This window comes from Kogia breviceps, chromosome 1 (genome assembly GCF_026419965.1).
Source record: "Kogia breviceps isolate mKogBre1 chromosome 1, mKogBre1 haplotype 1, whole genome shotgun sequence".
NCBI lineage: Eukaryota > Metazoa > Chordata > Mammalia > Artiodactyla > Physeteridae > Kogia > Kogia breviceps.
In genome coordinates this window covers 27,815,417-27,835,784 of record NC_081310.1, presented here as the reverse complement: position 1 = coordinate 27,835,784, position 20,368 = coordinate 27,815,417, and the positions used below count along the sequence as shown (strand labels likewise).

At 35.3% G+C, this 20,368-nt stretch overlaps 1 protein-coding gene across 1 annotated transcript in view; it reads right to left on the bottom strand.

Annotated features, from left to right (window-relative positions):
* Positions 1-20,368, bottom strand: part of HMCN1 (hemicentin 1) — a 517,679-nt gene that overhangs the window by 409,361 nt on the left and 87,950 nt on the right. The window lies entirely within an intron of this gene.

Below are 20,368 nucleotides of genomic sequence, written 5' to 3'. Positions count from 1 at the left end.
ATCAAAAATTAAATACAAAGAAAACATATTAAAAGCATCAAGGGAAAAACAACAAATAACACACAAGGGAATCCCCATAAGGTTAACAGCTGAACTTTCAGCAGAAACTCTGCAAGCCAGAAGGGAGTGGCAGGATATATTTAAAGTGATGAAGGAAAAAAACCTACAACCAAGATTACTCTACCCAGCAAGGAACTCATTCAGATTTGATGGAGAAATTAAACCCTTTACAGACAAGCAAAAGCTGAGAGTACAGCACCACCAAACCAGCTTTACAACAAATGCTAAAGGAACTTCTCTAGGCAAGAAACACAAGAGAAGGAAAAGACCTACAAGAACAAACCCGAAACAATTAAGTAAATGGTAATAGAAACATACATATCGATAATTACTTTAAATGTAAATAGATTAAATGCTCCCACCAAAAGACACAGACTGGCTAAATGGATACAAAAACAAGACCCGTATATATGCTGTCTACAAGAGACCCACTTCAGACCTAGGGACACTTACAGACTGAAAGTGAGGGGATGGAAAAAGATATTCCATGCAAATGGAAATCAGAAGAAAGCTGGAGTAGCAATTCTCATATCAGACAAAATAGACTTTAAAATAAAGACTATTACAAGAGACAATGCAGGTCACTACATAATGATCAAGGGATCGATCCATGAAGAAAATATAACAATTGTAAATATTTATGCACCAAACATAGGAGCACCTCAATACATAAGGGAAATAATAACAGCCATAAAAGCGGAAATCAACAGTAACACAATCATAGTAGGGGACGTTAACACCCCACTTTCACCAATGGACAGATCATCCAAAATGAAAATAAATAAGGAAACACAAGCTTTAAATGATACATTAAACAAGATGGACTTAATGGATATTTACAGGACATTCCATCCAAAACCAGCAGAATACACATTTTTCTCAAGTGCTCATGGAACATTCTCCAGGATAGATCATATCTTGGGTCACAAATCTATCCTTGGTAAATTTAAGAAAATTGAAATCGTATCAAGTATCTTTTCCGACCACAACTCTATGAGACTAGATATAAATTACAGGAAAAGATCTGTAAAAAATACAAACACATGGAGGCTAAACAATACACTACTTAATAACAAATTGATCACTGAAGAAATCAAAGAGGAAATCAAAAAATACTTAGAAACAAATGACAATGGAAACACGATGACCCAAAACCTATGGAATGCAGCAAAAGCGGTTCTAAGAGGGAAGTTTACAGCAATACAATCCTACCTTAAGAAGCAGGAAACATCTCGAATAAACAACCTAACTTTGCACCTACAGCAATTAGAGAAAGAAGAAGAACAACAACAAAAAAAACAAATTTAGCAGAAGGAAAGCAATCATAAAGATCAGATCAGAGATAAATGAAAAAGAAAGGAAGGAAACGATAGCAAGGATCAATAAAACTAAAACCTGGTTCTTTGAGAAGATAAACAAAATCGATAAACCATTAGCCAGAGACTCATCAAGAAAAAAAGGGAGAAGACTCAAATCAACAGAATTAGAAATGGAAAAAAGAGACGTAACAACGGACACTGCAGAAATACAAAAGATTATTAGATACTACAAGCAAGTGTATGCCAATAAAATGGACAACCTGGAAGAAATGGACAAATTCTTAGAAATGCACAACCTGCCGAGACTGAACCAGGAAGAAATAGAAAATATGAACAGACCAATCACAAGCACTGAAATTGAAACTGTGAATAAAAAATCTTCCAACAAACAAAAGCCCAGGAACAGATGGCTTCACAGGCGAATTCTGTCAAACATTTAGAGAAGAGCTAATACCTATCCTTCTCAAACTCTTCCAAAATATAGCAGAGGGAGGAACACTCCCAAACTTATTCTACGAGGCCACCATCACCCTGATGCCAAAACCAGACAAAGATGTCACAAAGAAAGAAAACTACAGGCCAATATTACTGATGAACATAGATGCAAAAATCCTCAAAGAATACTAGCAGACAGAATCCAATGGCACATTAAAAGGATCATACAGCATGATCAAGTGGGGTTTATTCCAGGAATGCAAGGATTCTTCAATATATGCAATTCAATCAACGTGATATACCATGTCAACAAACTGAAGGAGAAAAACCATATAATCATCTCAACAGATGCAGAGAAAGCTTTTGACAAAATTCAACACCCATTTATGATAAAAACCCTGCAGAAAGTAGGCATAGAAGGAACTTTCCTCAACATAATAAAGGCCATATATGACAAACCCACAGCCAGCAGCATTCTCAATGGTGAAAAACTGAAACCATTTCCTCTAAGATCAGAAAGAAGACAAGGTTTCCCACTCTCACCACTCTTATTCCACACAGTTTTGGAAGTACTAGCCACATCAATCATAGAAGAAAAAGAAATAAAAGGAATCCAAATCGGAAAAGAAGAAGTAAAGCTGTCACTGATCAGAGATGACATGATACTATACATAGAGAATCCTAAGGATGCGACCAGAAAACTATTAGAGCTAATCAATGAATTTGGTAAAGTAGCAGGATACAAAATTAATGCACAGAAATCTCTGGCATTCTTATACACTAATGATGAAAAATCTGAGAGTGAAATTAAGAAAGCACTCCCATTTACCACTGCAACAAAAAGAATAAAATATCTAGGAGTAAACCTACCTAAAGAGACAAAAGACCTGCATGCAGAAAATTATAAGACACTGATGAAACAAATTAAAGATGATAATATAGATGGAGAGATATACCATGTTCTTGGATTGGAAGAATCAACATTGTGAAAATGACTCTACTACCCAAAGCAATCTACAGATTCAAGGCAATCCCTATCAAACTACCACTGGCATTTTTTACAGAACTAGAACAAAAAATTTCACAATTTGTATGGAAAAACAAAAGAACCCAAATAGCCACAGCAATCTTAAGAAATAAAAACGGAGCTGGAGGAATCAGGCTCCCTGACTTCAGACTATACTACAAAGTTACAGTAATCAAGACAGTATGGTACTGGCACAAAAACAGAAATGTAGATCAATGGAACAGGATAGAAAGCCCAGAGATAAACCCATGCACATATGGTCACCTTATCTTTGATAAAGGAGGCAAGAATATACAGTGGAGAAAAAACAGCCTCTTCAATAAGTGGTGCTGGGAAAACTGGACTGTTACATGTAAAAGTATGAAATTAGAACACTCCCTAACACCATACACAAAAAGAAACTCAAAATGGGTTAAAGACCTACATGTAAGGAAGACACTATCAAACTCTTAGAGGAAAACATAGGCAGAACACTCCATGGCATAAATCACAGCAAGAACCTTTTTGACCTACATCCTAGAAAAATGGAAATAAAAACAAAAATAAACAAATGGGACCTAATGAAATTTAAAAGCTTTTGCACAGCAAAGGATACCATAAAGAAGACCAAAATACAACCCTCAGAATGGGAGAAAATATTTGCAAATGAATCAAAGGACAAAGGATTAATCTCTAAAATATATAAACAGCTCATGCAGCTCAATACTAAAAACACAAACAACCCAATCCAAAAATGGGCAGAAGACCTAAATAGACATTTCTCCAAAGAAGATATGCAGACTGCCAACAAACACATGAAAGAACGCTCAACATCATTAATCATTCGAGAAATGCAAATCAAAAGTACAATGAGATATCATGTCACACCGGTCAGAATGGCCAGCATCAAAAAATCTAGAAACAATAAATGCTGGAGAGGGTGTGGAGAAAAGGGAACACTCTTGCACTTCTGGTGGGAATATAAATTGATACAGCCACTATGGAGAACAGTATGGAGGTTCCTTAAAAAACTACAAATAGGGCTTCCCTGGTGGCGCAGTGGTTGAGAGTCTGCCTGCCGATGAGGGGGACGCGGGTTCGTGCCCCGGTCCGGGAAGATCCCACATGCCGCAGAGCGGCTGGGGCCGTGAGCCATGGCTGCTGAGCCTGTGTGTCTGGAGCCTGTGCTCCGCAGTGGGAGACGCCACAGCAGTGAGAGGCTTGCATACCACACACACACACACACACACACACACACAAAAAAAAAAAAAACTACAAATAGAACTACCATACAACCCAGCAATCCCACTACTGGGCATATACCCTGCGAAAACCATAATTCAAAAAGAGTCATGTACCAAAATGTTCATTGCAGCTCTGTTTACCATAGCCAGGACATGGAAGCAACCTAAGTGTCCATTAACAGATGAATGGATAAAGAAGATGTGGCACATATATACAATGGAATATTACTCATCCATAAAAAGAAATGAAACTGAGTTATTTGTAATGAGGTAGATAGACCTGGAGTCTGTCATACAGAGTGAAGTTAGTCAGAAGGAGAAAAACAAATACCGTATGCTAACACATATATATGGAATCCAAGAAAAAAAAATGTCATGAAGAGCCTAGGGGTAGGACGGGAATAAAGACACAGACCTACTAGAGCATGGCCTTGAGGATATGCGGAGGGGGAAGGGTAAGCTTTGACGAAGTGAATGATTGGCATGGACATATATACACTACCAAACGTAGGGTGGATAGCTAGTGGGAAGTAGCTGCATGGCACCGGGAGATCAGCTAGGTGTTTTGTGACCACCTAGAGGGGTGGGATAGGGAAGGTGGGAGGGAGGGAGACGCAAGAGGGAAGAGATATAAGAACATATGTATATGTATAACTGATTCACTTTGTTGTAAAGCAGAAACTAATACATCATTGTAAAACAGTTATACTCCAATAAAGATGTTAAAAAAAAAAATGTCTGAAACTCTAAAAAAGTCTTTCCTCTTCTCATTAACTGTTATTTCCCATTTCCTAGGGATTTATCAGATGGGTTGGATTTACTTCCAACATCTCAGCCATTGTTCTCTTAACCCGAGTTGCTGGATTGAATTTGAGAAAACAGTGGAAAGAAGTTCACAGTGGAATATTTTCTTTCACTGCTTCACTTGGCAAGATCGATATCCAGTTCCCTACTTCCTTTTTCCTTTCCACTAACAGATTTCTGATCCTTATAGTTTTTGTTTACTCAAAGCGGCTCCTTGATAATAAGAGGAATATTTACTGCTGTTTGCTGGGGTCTGAATACTGTCTGTGAATGATTTGATAACAATGTTCACAATTTCCTTGTTTTTTTGAAAAAAATTATGTAGTTATTGGCTTTATATGTATAGTTATACATAAATATGTGAAAAGTTAAAATGAAAACCCCTAAGCTGCGTTATAAATTAATCAATATTTGCAAAGCACTGTAAAAGAACAAAAGAAATATATATATATCACAGGGCTTGCCATAATAGAAATTTAAATATAGTTGAAAACGTAAAAAAACAGCAAGGTATGAAAAATTAAACAGTTTAATCTAGCATCAGAGAAGGGCAAGTGATATAGATACAGAGGGACAGCAAATTTCTTCAGTGTCGAGAGAAAGACCCCCGAGCTCTAGGGAAATATACAGTGAAAGTATCAGGGAGAAGATGTGGAGTTGAAGAGAACACTGGATTAACAGAGGGTGACATCAGAGCAAAGAAATTCCAGGCACTGTGATATGGCCTATTCAAAACGCCTTCCATGAGCTGAATCTCAACACATTCTACTTTGTAAAAATTCCACTCTTAAGTCAATAATTTTACACAAATCAATGATGTCCTCTATGTGCAAGGTTGCTAATATAAATATATAGATATTCAAAATATTAATATGTTTACATGAAAATTAATAAATTATGTTTCTTGCCTTGGGATGGTACAGAAAATCAGATTAATAACTATATTTAATTACACTGTTTTCAGTTTAATCTACGATACACTCTTTCCAGATTTCTCTCTCCTCATTTAATTATAATGTTGCTGTCCAGCACCATTTTTAAATGATTTGCATCTAAGCCACAAAAACAGAACTGTTTCCTGACTTTGAGCTGAGCCAATGCCAAGTATATTTCAGGCCTCATTTAATTGAGTACATGCTTACTCACATTAGAACAGGTAATTTTCAAGACCACTTAAAGGCCCTTAATGATTATTTTGACATGAAGTGATGCACATGGTGTGTCTTATAAAATCTGAGTCAAAGATTAATTCATGCACAGCCTGTTATCTAATATTGATTACATAGAATTCTGCTTTAATTTCCAAAAATATTATTCATTTAACAGTGAGTTGTATAACCTTAAATGTATGCACTTAGCAACACTGCAGATAATATATGTATAATGAAAGGCTCATTTCACTTGGACTGAACAGGATACAGAAAAAGTCATGTACATGAATTCAGTAATGTTTCACAGCTGTTTAGAGGAGGAAGCAAAGAAGAATGCCTTAATAACTGACAGTCCTCACAGGACTGTGAGGTACACTGAGTAGGATATTATTTCTTAGACTGGACTTTGGCCAGGGCTCCAGGAAGCATTCTTACAACAGCCGTGAGATTTTTAATGGCCAAGAAAATTCAGACGCTCAGTTTCACCTGTAATCCTAAAAATGGCATTTTTTTTTTTTTTTTGAGCAAAGATGTTGCCGATTATACGGATCTGAAAATGAAAACTCCAAGATAACAAATTTTTAAAAATATATCCTCACTGGAGTATAATTGCTTCACCATACTGTGTTAGTTTCTGTTGCAAAACAAAGCGAATCAGCCATATGCATACACATGTCCCCATATCCCTTCCGTCTTGAGCCTCCGTCCCATCCTCCCTATCCCATCCCTCTGGATCATCGAGAAGCACCGAGCCAATGTCCCTGTGCTCTGCTGCTGCTTCCCACCAGCCAACTATTTTACATTCGGTAGTATATATACGTCGATGCTACTCTCACTTCGCTCCAGCTTCGCCCTCCCACCCCATGTCAAGAATTCCATTCTCTATGTCTACCTCTTTATTCCTGCCCTGCAACTAGGTTCATCAGTACCATTCTTTTTTTTTTTAGATTCCATATATATGTATTAGTATACGGTATTTGTTTTTCTCTTTCTGACATATTTCACTCTGTGTGACAGTCTCTAGGTCCATCCACCCCACTACAAATAACTCAAGTTCATTTCTTTTTATGACTAATATTCCATTGTGTATATGTGCCACATCTTCCTTATCCATTCGTCTGCTGATGGACACTTAGGTTGCTTCCATGTCTTGGCTATTGTAAACAGAGCTGCAGTGAACACTGTGGTGCATGTCTATTTTTGAATTATGGTTTTCTCAGGGTATATGCCCAATAGGGGTATTGATTGGTCATATGGTATTTCTATTTTTAGTTTTTTAAGGAACCTCCATACTGTTTTCCATAGTGGTTGTATCAATTTACATTCCCACCAACAGTGCAAGAGGGTTCCCTTTTCACCACACCCTTTCCAGCATTTATTGTTTCTACCTTTTTTGATAATGGCCATTCTGACCAGCATGAGGTAATACCTCACTGTAGTTTTGATTTGCATTTCTCTAATAATTAGTGATGTCGAGCAGCTTTTCACGTGCCTCTTGGCCATCTATGTCTTCCTTGGTGAATTGTCTATTTAGGTCTTCCACACATTTTTTAACTGGATTTTTTTTTTTGATATTGAGCTCCATAAGCTGTTTGTATATTTTGGAGATTAATCCCTTGTCTGTTGTTTCATTTGCAAATATTTTCTCCCATTCTGAGGGTTGTCTTTTTGTCTTCTTTATGGTTTCCTCTGCTGGGAAAAAGCTTTTAAGTTTAACTTTAAGTCCCATTTGTTTATTTTTGTTTTTATTTCTGTTACTCTTGGAGATGGGTCAAAAAAGATCTTGTTGTTTATGTCAAAGAGTGTTTTTCCTATGTTTTCCTCTAACAGTTTTATAGTGTTTGGTCTTAAATTTAAGTCTTTAATCCATTTGGAGTTTAAGATAAACTCCAGAAAAAGATATCACAAAAAAAGAAAATTATGGAGCTGATATGGAGCTATGTTCACTGATGAACATAGATGCAAAAATCCTGAGCAAAACACTAGCAAACAGAATCCAACAGCATATTAAAAGGATCATACACCATGATCAAGTGGGATTTATCCCAGGGATGCAAGGATTCTTCAGTATAAGCAAATCAATCAATGTGATACACCACATTAACGAATTGAAGAATAAAAACCATATGATCATCTCAATAGATGCAGAAAAAAGCTTTCTATAAAATTCAACACCATTAATGATAAAAACTCTCCAGAAAATGGGCATAAAGGGAACCTACCTCAACATAATAAAGGCCACAAATGACAAACCCACAGTCAATGGTGAAAAACTGAAAGCATTTCCACTAGGATCAGGAACAAGACAAGGATGTCCACTCTCACCACTCTTATTCAACATAGTTTTGGAAGTCCTAGCCATGACAATCAGAGAAGACAAAGAAATAAACAGAATACAAATTGGAAAAGAAGTAAAACTGTCACTGTTTGCAGGTGACATGATACTATACATAGAAAATCCTGAAGATGCCACCAGAAAACTACTAGAACTAATCAATGAATCTGGTAAGGTTGCAGCATACAAAATTAATGTACAGAAATCTCTGACATTCCTATACACCAACAATGAAAAATCAGAAAGAGAAATTAAGGAAACACTCCCATTCAACACTGCAACAAAAATAATAAAATACCTAGGAATAAACCTGTCTAAGGAGGTAAAAGACTTGTACTCAGAAAACTATAAAACACTGATGAAAGAAATCAAAGATGACATAAACAGATAGAAAAATATACCATGTTCTTGGATTGGAAGAATCAATATTGTGAAAATGACTATACTGCCCAAGGTGATCCACAGATTCAATGCAATGCCTATCAAACTATCAATGGCATTCTTCACAGAGTTAGAACAAAAAATCTTACATTCATATGGAAACACAAAAGACCCCAAATAGCCACAGCAATCTTGAGAAAGAAAAATGGAGTTGGAGGAATCAGACTCCCAGACTTCAAACTATACCACAAAACTACAGTAATCAAGACAGTATGGTACTGGCACAAAACCAGAAATACAGATCAGTGGTACAGCATAGACTGCCCAGAGATAAACCCCTGCACATATGGGCACCTAATTTACGACAAAGGAGGCAAGAACATAATGGAGAAAAGACAGCCTCTTCAATAAGTGGTGCTGGGAAAACTGGACAGCTACATGTAAAAGAAAGAAATTAGAACACTACCTAACACCATACACTAAAATGGCTTTTTAACAACAAAATATATCCAAGCATTGACAAGGTATACTTAAATAATAAAACATATATTTTAAGTCATGCTATTTAATAAAATTTAATTAACAAGCTTTCCTATGTGATCAGGGTACTCTGAAAGCAAACAAGAAGAAAATTAATATTATTTTCCAGAACATTTTAAAATTTAGATATGATATTCTTATAGGAGGCTGTGTTTTAAACTTTAAAATGAAAAATATTAGAATTCATTTCAAAGTTTTAATTGTTCTTTTAGACAATTCTTTAGCATTAATAGTCTTCCAAATAAAAGTAGACATCAGGGGGGATAAAGAAAAGAAAAACTATAAAAGGAGGAGTAAATGTTTTTGAAAAAGAAAATAATATGCTTGCAAGTCCTTAGAAAACAATCATTAATATTGCTGAAATTTCCACGTTAGGAAAACACACTTAACTTCAGCCCTGATTGTTTGCACAACTAAACAAATACATGCAGTCCTTCGATCATGTTTTCAAGGAAAATACAATTCAGTGGTCCAAAACCATATTTACGAAGTAAACACTTTATTTGCAAACAATGAGAATCAGAGGCATGGCAAAATATAGATGCTTTTCATGTGTCTGTATATATGTTACAATATGTGTATGCTTTTCCCTAAATACTTGCATTCATTCATTCATTCAACAAACAGGCACTCTATCCTTAAGCTTGGTTCAAATAGACAGGAGAAAGCAATACATTTAAAGAGTGGGGTCTTGAGCATAAGAGAGTCAGAAGTATCTGGATGTATCTTATAAACAAAAAGGTGGCTGAATGGACTTGTGACTGGTACTGTTATACAAGGCCCTACTCTCAAAAGAACCCCTGCTTTGGGGTTTAATGCTTTGCAGTCACTGTCTTGAAATAATTTTATGTCTGAATTTATGTTTCGTAAAGCAAACTTCAATGGGAAGATGTTAACATGTACTCCAAGTTTGTAGCCTCATCTCATACATGGCCCTGCCTCCTATCACCTTCTGGGGACAGGTTCTCAGCCACCTGTTCACCCACCCCCATATGCCCCCAGCCATACCCAGCACCCCAGTCCCTGCTTCTGCCATCTGCCCCAGTGACGACCTGGATGTGAGGATGGGGAGGGTTAGGATGAGGGCACTCAAGTGCTGGCCAAGGTTAGAGGCCAAGTCTTAGCCTCTCAGCTGGGACAAGCCTTTTAATGAACTCCCAATCCATATGCCAGGCACTTCCCAGCACCAAGGTTTAAAGATCTCTGGGGGTCATCTGTCTGCCAAGAGTTGAGGCAATGGGGCCAGAGACAGAGGAGATATCTGGCTCAACATCACCAGACCCTGTTTCCAGCTTGAGCACAATGCTTGGGTCCCAATGGCAGGAGGGGGAATCTGACAGCCTTCACCCCTAGGTGGGACCTCAGGGGCCAGTGTGGGTCAGCACTTGAACCACAGGTATCCTGCTACCCAGGGGCGCTCCCTTCGCAGGTGCCATGCCAGGAGGATCTTCTCTTCCTCCTTGCTCCTCTGTAGCCTAGCTTAAACCATTAAGTGAATTTTACCATCCATCTTTATTTTGTGCAATGTCAATATTAGGTGCAAATATCAGAGAATTTGACTATTATGTAGATTTACCCAAATTATACAATTTGTATTTCATGGCTGATACCAGATGGCACCTCCAGCTTTCCAGAAGAGACACACAAGTCAGATTTGGGAAAGTTGAAGGAGGAACCATTCATTTATAATCCCAGCAACAGGATGAATGTTCCAGGTTTATCATGACATTGAATTAAATAGTACTCCTTATTGAAAAACATAAAGGATTTTTTAAATGAAAAAAGACCATGGTTATATAAAAGAAAGCTAAATATTAAAATGTTATTCTGCCAAGTTAATTTATGGATTTAATACATTAAAAATCTCAAAAAGAATATTTTTTTGCTTATGTTTTAGGATACTCAGCAACAATATTCTTAAATTTATTCTGAACAGCACATGGGCAATCATATCAATGAAAACTGGCCAAAAAAACTATAAACAGGACATCATAAGCATGAATAACTAAGAGGATAGAAGTGTTGACATACAAATAAATATGTAATAAGTAGAAAAGAATTAATAATTATATACAAACTAGCATCTGAAGACAAGATGCATAAAGTAAGGTTATTTATCTCTAATTCATATTTTACAGTATCTAATAAAAATAAGCTCCAAAGGGTTATATGGCTCAATATAACCATTGTAATTATTTCAACTGAATCTAAATTAGAATATATATCAGATATATATAGAAAAATAACATTCTCCTTTTCAAAGTAATAGAAGAAATCACAAGGGGAAATACTGACAGATATGAATATATAAAAATCAAGTAAAAATTAAAATCTAAAAAAGATATAAAGCCAGATTTGCCAACATTTATGTCATCAATTAAAATAAATTAAAATCTATACTATCTGAAGAGATCAAATTTTTACAAAAAAAATAATAAAGTACCAATCACTAAATGAAATGAAAATTCATTAAAAGGATAACAAAAAAAAAAGACCAGAAACAAACACTCATATTTAGTTATAGCAAAAAAGAGCAAACTGCAGCAAATTTGAAGTATCTTGTAAGAAAGAAAATGATTTTGTTTAATATTATCACTCAAACCAGTATCATAATAAACCTGCAATACTGGTACTGTTGTTAAGATTATAAGTGGTTGTAACTTTTGTGAAATTCACTGTAGTTATGTGTATGATATGATTATAGGTATGATGTCTTAAAAGTATCTTGTGATAAAGTCATTTCCCACTTTGTTATAATCCGCTGAAAATAGATACTGATATTACTAGGATATCAATGATGACAAAATAGAGAAATGATTATAAACATGATTCTCTAAATAATATTAGGCAGCAATTAAACTACTGTTCCATGTAGAAACACAAGTGAATGTTTATCTTATAACATTAAAAAGCAAATCAGAGAATTATAGGTACCTTGATTGCAACTATCTACAAAGACATATACGCATAAAAACAAATTCTGAAAGGTCACACCACAGTAAAAATTGATTTTTGGAATAAGCGGAGTGATGATTACTTTTTTTCTTTCTTCAAATTTTTCAAATTATTTGTACTTGTAATTTAAGGAGAAAGAAGAATTTCACTTGATCACAGACAAGTATGAGGTTTTGCTCACAAATTCTGGCTGACTGTGGTTCTTAATTGGTTTAAATTGGTCACTGGAAAAAAGAGGCAAAAATATTTTTCAACATTGGGCAACATAACAAGAAAAGCATTGATTTGAGACATTATCTGTTAATGTTGTGAGGAGAAATATTTTAACTATTTAGAATCTAACCAGAATAGTCATTGTCTGGATATGGTATTCTTTTCTAATCTTCTCACTTCCAGCTTCCATCTTTCTTTCAAACGCCCAACTCTTGGCAATGTCATCTTCCTACTGTTAGTTAATCCTTATTGAATATACAAAGAATTCCTTTTGATTGGATGAAATAAAACACTCTCCACACTTGTAACACGGAAGCTCAATCACAGTCACATTTTGTTTCTCTTCTGCTTATTACGCACTTTTTTCTCTACACACTCTTGCAATGATGTGTGTTTATTCATATACATGTGTCTTTGGTTTTGCTTTTCTTCTCTTCATAGAAAAAATATGGGAAATAGGAAATACCCAGTATAACTGTAAATACTGAACATGAAACCAAATCATCACTGTGAATACGCATTTTAAATTTAAATACCTCTCCTACTGGGAAGAAGTTCAGAGTATTCATCTTAGTTGGTAACTAAAAGCATCCCAGATTTGGAAGTTACTATAGTCTAAGGTAATGAAGTTAATTTACTATGTGCCATTGTGAATAGACTCCAAAGGCATTTTCAACTCAAGACAAACCCATGCATCGTGCCCATACCTGGTAAGAGGAAAGCATCCACATAGGAGCCATCTCACTTCTCCCACATCATCAGTGCACTACTGCATTAGCAAGGAGAGGGATGTCCCCATAGATACCAAGAGGCTGTGGCACATATCCAAATCAAGGACAAGAGACACTCTGTAGCACTTCTCTCGTATCACAGTGATCAGTCCTTTCTTACCATCTCAGGGTTTCAATACCTCTGCTACAGACTCCCATGCTTCTCTATTTTACTCTGAAGAACATTCCTATTAACCAATTATATCAAGCCTTTTCTTTTTTTTTTTTTTTTTTTTTTTTTTTGCGGTACGCGGGCCTCTCACCGCTGTGGCCTCTCCCATTGCGGAGCACAGGCTCCGGACGCGCAGGCTCAGCGGCCATGGCTCACGGGCCCAGCCACTCCGCGTCATGTGGGATCCTTCCGGACCGGGGCACGAACCCGTGTCCCCTGCATCGGCAGGCGGATTCTCAACCACTGCGCCACCAGGGAAGCCCAAGCCTTCGCTTTAAAACTTGAACTGCAAAAGGCAGGAGTTGTTTCCTTTTTGTACTACATTACTCAAACCAAAATAATTAGTATGTTTTACAGACATCCATTAATAAAAATTAGCAGAAACACTGAGAGGGAGATTTGGCCAAGTGAAATTCCCAACCAAACTGATTAATAATAGTGCTTAGATGGGTGCTGATCCAGACACCACCAGAAAATCTACATAGTCTAGATGAAAAGTGACATTGGATTTGGGAAACTGTCCACTCACATGGCCCTCATTTACTAAATGTTTGACCTAAGAGTCAGTCGGTTGTCTTTCTTAAGAGCTCAGGCACTGGAATCGAAACTACTTGGGTTAGAAGCAAGGCTCTGCCACATAATAGTTGTTTTGTTTTGTTTTTAATTTTTATCCAGTTCTTAAATCTCAATGACTTTCAGTTTCCCCATCTATAAAGTGGGGAAAATAATCATAGCTACACCACTGGGTTGTCGTGAGAGTTTAATCAGGATAGCATGCATGATACAATGCTTGGAATGGATTAAACACGCCAACTCTGCTATTGCTACCGATGCTACTGCCAGTCACTTTCATGACAATGTAAAATACATTATGCTAGGTACTATGATTGGTTAAATACAAATCTACTATAATATAAGGAACAAATTCAGTCTTGGAGTTTAGAAAAACATAATACTTTTCTTGTGCTTATCACTGCTTAAGATGATTTAATGAATTTGAATTTCCAACTCAAATCGCATTAGTTAAGTAAGGTTTGGTATTTTTTTTAAGTAAGGTACATTCTTATCAAGCCATGCCTCCTAAAAAAATCTTAGTTTTACTTTGCATCAGATGAAAAATGTCAAACTTTTAGACAAATAAAACTCTCTTTGGACTTTGGAGATAACAAAACAACATTTCTCATACTTGTCATTAAATCAGATCTCAGAATCTGAAGTTACATGATCAAGCATTTCAAAAATATGTTTGATCTTTAATTTCCACTTCTCTGATACTTAAAAAATATTAATACCCAAACAGGATTGAGATAAGAACAGCATTTATCAAAAAGAGAAAACAGGTATCTGATTTAGGGTTGCTAATTAATATGTTATAAGAAAATACTACTGTCAAGTTCTATTTTCTATTCACTCTTCCCAAAGTAATACAGAAAAATGTCCACCTCTACACCTTTGTTTATGTTTTTTCTATATAAGAGACTATTCTCTCCCTTATCAAACTTTTCTTCAATTCAGGTCCCAACTTTTTTGGAACAAATTCCTGAGTGTTTCAATCCTGAGAGGTCACTCCTCTGAATTCTTTTAATGACATATCTCAACTGTTAAGTATTTACCCAATGTGGTAAATGTCCTCTAAAATGGCCTCCAATGACCCCCACCACCTGATACTCACACCCTTGTGTAATCTCCTCTCCTTAAGAATGGGCTGAACCTAATAACTTGCTTCTAATAAAGAGAACAGGGCAAAAGTGATGGGATGTCACCCACCACTGGGATTAGGCTGCAGAGACTATGGCTCTGTCTTGCATGTACTCTCTTGCTCTCTGATGGAAATTACCCATACGAGCTACCCTATTATCCTATGGAGCGGTTCACGTGGCAAGGGCAGAGGGCATCCTCTGGCCAACAGCCAGCAAGTAACTCAATCCTGACAACAGCCATGTGAGTAACAAAGTGGACCTTCTCCAGTCAAGCCATGCAATGACCACAGACTCAGTTAGTGCCTTAATTGTAGACTTGTGGGAGACCCTGAATCAGAGGACCCAGCTACATTTTACTGGGATTCCTGACTCCCAAAAAGTATGATTTAATAATTGTTTGTTATGTTACAATACTAAGGTTTGGAATAATTTTCCATGCAGCAATAGATTCATTTAACTCCATATTCAGTCTCCATAGCTAGATTATAACTGCTCTGATGATAGCAACTGTGACATTTTGAATCTCCATCATTTAGACAGTGACCTTCACTGTGTGATGATGGTAAAGTTACAGAAATACTTAGACAATTTTGAACAATATATACAAGTGTTACTTTAAAAGTCACTACAAATTGCAGTATCTTCAAAAATCTGTAATTTAATTTGCAAAACAGAGAAAATATAAACATATGTATGTATATATGCATGTGTTTATAATAAGTAAATGCCCACAATAGACAAAGATCATAAATGACCAAATTTGAAGAGGAAAAGAAGTAATAATTAAGGAAATGAAAAGTGTGATACCTGGAAAATCAGAAAACAGTATGGCTATCTGAAAAATAGTTAAGAAAAAAATACTAAGCATTACAAAATCTCTTAACTATGGCATTTAATCCTAAAAATTAGAGAAATAGTGAACATTAATAGAAATGATGTCATTCATACATTATCTCTAATGGTGCCTATGAATTTCATCATGATAATTAAAGCAATAAAGTTAGGTGTCGATGAATTAAGCAAAGAAAATTCTAAGAAATTGAAATTGAATTCAAGACTCTAAAGAAAAGCATACACTCTGCCAAAGAATAAATGGACAAAAATTTAAGCTCTCTTCTGGCAAACACTCTTCTTCTAACACTTTTTTAATTCAATAAACCATCTTTCAGTCCCTACTAGGTAATCATACCCCATGCCTGAAGCTGACCACCGGAAGCCTGATAAAAGTTCACATTGCAGCCCAATTGCTTTGTGAATTTGTGATGTTTTAATTCTGTAAATCTCAACTCACCTATCAAGTTTACTATAAAAAAAATCTGAATATGTTTGGCACAGATCATAAGGAAGAAAGTTTAGAAGGCATATTTCTGAGATGGAATACAACAGACTAGCATAGAACAGAATTGTGAAGTGCACTGTTCTTAGTGAAAGGGAACCAACTGTGGAGGACACAGACGTGACCTCCTTCCCCATGGATTTCACAGTATGAGAGAGAAAATGGACAATAAAACATGTAAACGAGCCAAGAGAAAAAAATAGCAACAGGTTGGAATAAGTGTTGTGATGGAAATAAGTAGGCTATGGGACAAATAATGGGCAGAGGGGCTGCTTAATAGTACAGCATCAAGGAAGATCTCTTTCCTTTGTGCAAAACAAATGTCCATAATCTTTGTCCATTTTTATACTGGGCTGTTGCTCTTTTTGTGTCAATCTGTGAAAGGTGTTTATATTAAGTAAATTAGGTTTTGTCTGTGACATGAGTTGTGAAAAGTTTTTTCTACCTTGATGTCTCTTGTGGCAATTTTGGTCATGTAGAAATAATTTATTTTATGTAGTAATAAAATTTATTACCCTTTTCCCTATGGTTCTTGGTTTTTATCATAGTTGGGAAAACTTTCTTCATGCTGAAGTTATATAGAGATCTGCCATGACGTCTTCTAGTCCTTTTAAGGTTTATGTTTTAGATTTACATCTATGGTCCATTTGAAGTTTCTACTGGTGTAAGCTATGAAGTATGGATCCACTTCTCTTCCAGATGGCTATCCTGTTGGCTCATCATTATTTATTGAAAAATCAATTTTTCCCTACTGATATTACATGCCACTATAATTCATGTATGTATTCTACATTTTTTTCCATTAATCTTTTGCTTCATGCCCAGAACCAAACTGTCTTAAAAACTGAGGCATAATATGTTTTAATCTCAGGTGGGGCTAATTTCCACATCATCACTCTCCTTTTGCTGAATTTTCCTAGCTATTGGTGTTTATATATTTTCTATAACAATTTAAGATCAGCCTATCTAGGTCCAAAAACATCCTGTAGGTATTTTTGTGTGTCACATAAATTTATAGAATGAATTAGGAGAAACTGACAAGATGTTGAGATTTTCCATGGTGTATTATTCCAATTATTAAAGTATTCTTTCAGGAATATTAGAAGTTTTTTATAGGGTTTTTTTCCATATAGAAGTTTGCATATTTCTTGTTAAGTTTATTGCTATTTCATGTATACTTTTTGATGTCTAAAATCAGGGGTCTTTTTTCCATTATGTCTTCTAAATGTCTGTAACTTTGCATACCGAAAAGCTACTGATTTTGTATATTAATTTACCTTTTACCACTGTTTAGATTTTTTTTTTTACTCTTTGTAAGAATTTTCAGCTGATTCTTTTGGTTTTCCAGGTATACAATCATATAAGCTGCAAATGATTTTCTATTTTTATATCTCTAATTTCTTTCTCTGTCTAATTGAATTGGTTAGTACTCCAGAACAATGTTAAATAATAGTTGTGATAATGAACATCACTGTCCAGTTCTAAAATTAGCAAGAATACTTCTAGTCTTTCCACATTAAGTATGATACTGGATTTGGGATTAAAATATACATATTTTATCATATTAAGAAAATATCTAGTCACAATTACATTAGAGATTTTCTTTTTGATGTTAATTATAAACATTAAATTTTGTTGCTTTTTCATGTGTATGAATATAATCATGTGCTTTTCTCCTTAAATGTAATGTTAATAGATTTCCTTTTATTGAACCATTATTATAACCCTGAAATAAACCCCCTTAATCAGGATGTTTGATTCTTTTAATGTGTGCTAGATTCTGTTAACATTTTAATTAGAATTTTTGTGTAGCTATTTGCATGAATAAGAATGATGTAGTTTTCTTTTAATTGTAACCTTTATTAAATTTTGATGTTAATATCATTCTCATATTATTTTAAAAATTGATAAATTTCCTTTTCCTGTTCCCTGAAGTAGTTTAAATATCACTGACATTAGGTCTTAAAAGGTTTGGTAGAATTCCCTTGTGAAATCATCAGGATCTAGGTGCTTTTGTTGATGGGGGTACTATATATTTCTCTACCCAACTCGCCCCCCCCAACTTAATATGTCTGTCTTTATTTTCTACATATTTTGGAGTCTTTTAGTAAATTATCTCTCTTGAGATGATTTAACCACTTTATGCAGTTTTTCAAATTACTCATCTAGAGTTTAGAAAACAAAATCTCTTAAGGCTTAAATTTTCTGCATTTTGAGGTATTTTCCCTATTATCCTTTCTTACATAATGTGTTTTTGCCCTCTACATTTTTTGTAATTTCATTAGCTAATATTTTAGTTTTCCCAAAGAAAAAGTACTTCTATTCATCTCTTATCTAATTCATTTATTTCTGAGTTTATGTTTTTTAATTATATCATTTTACTTTGCATAGATTGATTTTGTTGTTTTCTTCCAGCTTCCTAACTTACTACTCAAAGTAGCAAATGTATACTTTTTCTTCTGGGAGTTATTGATCTACATATCATAGATACTGATAGGCTGTATTTTTATTATATTTATTTTCTATATTTTAACAATTTTAGTTTGGATTTCCTTGACTTTGAGAGAAAGATTTTCTAATTTGATGAATTGTTTTAAATTTTATTCTCTTATTAATTTCTAGTTTTATTGTATTATCATTAGTGCAATTTTCCTTGTAGTACTGCAAATGTTTCATTTTTGTTAACATTCCATGCTCACTTGGGAAGAAGATATATTCTCTGTTTTAAGGAAACATAGTTTTATACTTCAATTAGATCCATCTTATTAATTATATTAACTAGGTCTTATAGATTTACATAGTTTGGGCCACTTGTTCTGTCATGAACTATGGAAGAAAATCAAGGCTCCTCATTCTAAATTGCTTATATTTCTTCCCTTAACATTACTTTGTTTTATGAATGGTACACAGATATATTTCACTGTTATATCTTCACTATGAATGCTTCAACCCTTTATAAAGTATTATTTATCATGTTTAACATTATAGAGTGCTCTTTTTCTTTCATTTTAGGTTAATTTGACTTAAAGTAAAACTTGCCTTATATCGTCTAGATCATGACCTTAGCTTGCTTTTAATTTGCATTTGAAATAAATGTACTTATTTTACCTGCCATTCTCTTTCCCTCTACTGTCCCACTTTTGTAAGGTTTATTATTTCTACTGTCAGCACAACTAACATTATAGTCTATTTTGTTGCTCTAATCCCCATATTTGCTCTACTGTTAAAGAGTTACGTGGATCTAGTGCTCCTGGCTAGTACTTTCGCTGTAGTTTTTTCAGACATCTTAAAAATTCCTGAAGACATTTCATGGGAACAATATTCCCTGAGTTGCACATGTTCAAAATTGTTTACTATTGCTTTTGTACTTTAACAACATTTTTGTTGGCTATAAAATCCTTGAGTCACACTCTTTATCTGAAGATTCTGTAGATGTTGCTCCTCTCTCTAGCACTGAACATGTTATAGAACAGCTTAAGGTCACATTAATCTTTTCCTTCTACAAGTGACTTTTTTCTTGACCACCCAAAGGATTATTTCACTATCTTCAATGTTAAGCAATTTAATGTGTATGTTTTTTACATGGATGGTTCTGGGGCAACTTCCATTGGGCTTGATATGTTTTTGTTTGTTTGTTTAATTTTTAAAAAATTTTATTTATTTATTTTTGTCTGTGTTGGGTCTTTGTTTCTGTGTGAGGGCTTTCTCCAGTTGCGGAGAGCAGAGGCCACTCTTCATCGCAGTACACAGGCCTCTCACTGTCACGGACTCTCCCATTGCGGAGCACAGGCTCCAGACGCGCAGGCTCAGTAGTTGCGGCTCACGGGCTTAGTTGCTCCGCGGCATGTGGGATCTTCCCAGACCAGGGCTTGAACCTGTGTCCCCTGCATTGGCAGGCAGATTCTTAACCACTGTGCCACCAGGGAAGCCCTGATATGTTTTTTAAC